We start from the raw sequence: 1302 nt of genomic DNA, 5'->3' as shown, positions 1-1302 counted from the left end.
ATTATTATTTTTAAACCAACATAAAAAATAAAGAATAAATAAATACCCCCTCCCCCCAATTTTTTTTTTTAAAACCCCAAAACAAACCCCAATCAATCAACAAACCAACCAACCAACCAACCAACCAACCAACCAACCAACCAAACAACCAAAAACAGAAAAGGGATGGAATGCAACGACAAAAAAGGCATAAAGGTTGACAGACGCAAAGAGAAAAGAAGACAAAAGTACAAAAAGATAGAATGAGAGAAAGGGGAGAAGAAGAAAAGAAAGAAAGAAAGAAAGAAGGAAGGAAAGAAAGAAAAAAGGAAAGAAAAAAAGAAAGAAAGAACGAAAGGAAGCGAAAGAAAGAAAGAAAGAAAGAAAGAAAGAAAGAAAGAAAGAAAGAAAGAAAGAAGGAAAAAAAGAAAGAAAGAAAGAAGGAAAGAAAGAAAGAAAGAAAGAAGGAAAAAAGAAAGAAAGAAAGAAGGAAAGAAAGAAAGGAAAAACGAAAGGAAGCGAAAGAAAGAAAGAAAGAAAGAAGGAAGGAAAGAAGAGCATGCATACATATGTGAGGCAGCGTGGTGGAATCAGGCTCTCGTCAATTTTTGAGCACATAGAGTTATTGGTATCATCTTAAAGCTGTTTGGATGAAAAAAATATCCGTTTTTCTTGAATACAAGTCGATACATTTGAGAATGAAGGAGGTGGGGGTCATCTATTTTCAGAGGTAAAATTAGTGAGAAAATGGCCGCCAAAGATTTGTTATTTCCTTAGCTTAAGAGTTCGTGGTAACTGAAAATTTAAATTTTTTGTTCCTTTAATCGACGTTTAAAAAAAAATCCACACAGAAATGAGTTCTTTAATGGGCATGAAAGGTGTTGAGCCAAAAAACAAAATTTTTATAAAAATTCACAAACCTGTGGGAAAATGCAAGTTTCTTCACTTTGATAATTTTGACGAGAGCCTGATTCCACCACGCCATGACACACATACTTGTTCGAATTTTGTCTTTAAATAGTCAAACATAGGAACAGAGACATGGTGGAGAATAACCAAACAGAGCTATTCAATAGTGAAAATACAAGTAGGTGGAAAAAAAAAGAATGATAGAATTGAACCAGCAAACGGACAAAACTTGAGAGGAATAAAGGTTAAGAAAGAAAAAAAAAGGACGAAAGAAGAAAAAAACTGAGAAGGAAACAATAGAGAGAAAAAAAAGGAATAGAGGGAAAGAAAATGAAAGAAAATATAGAGATAGAGAGAATGAAAAAAAAAGAAAGGAAATAAAAAGGGACGTATGGGGAAAGGGCAAAGGTGGGG

General features: G+C 33.5%; 1 protein-coding gene across 1 annotated transcript in view; it reads right to left on the bottom strand.

Annotated features, from left to right (window-relative positions):
• The window catches only part of LOC101845524, a gene marked incomplete at its 3' end in the record, with an annotated part of 23068 nt that overhangs the window by 516 nt on the left and 21250 nt on the right, over nt 1-1302 (bottom strand).

Source organism: Aplysia californica, unplaced genomic scaffold, assembly GCF_000002075.1.
Source record: "Aplysia californica isolate F4 #8 unplaced genomic scaffold, AplCal3.0 scaffold01542, whole genome shotgun sequence".
In the NCBI taxonomy this organism is placed as follows: Eukaryota; Metazoa; Mollusca; class Gastropoda; order Aplysiida; family Aplysiidae; genus Aplysia; species Aplysia californica.
The sequence above is the reverse complement of the archived record's forward strand: the minus strand, read 5'-3'. Positions and strand labels throughout refer to the sequence as shown.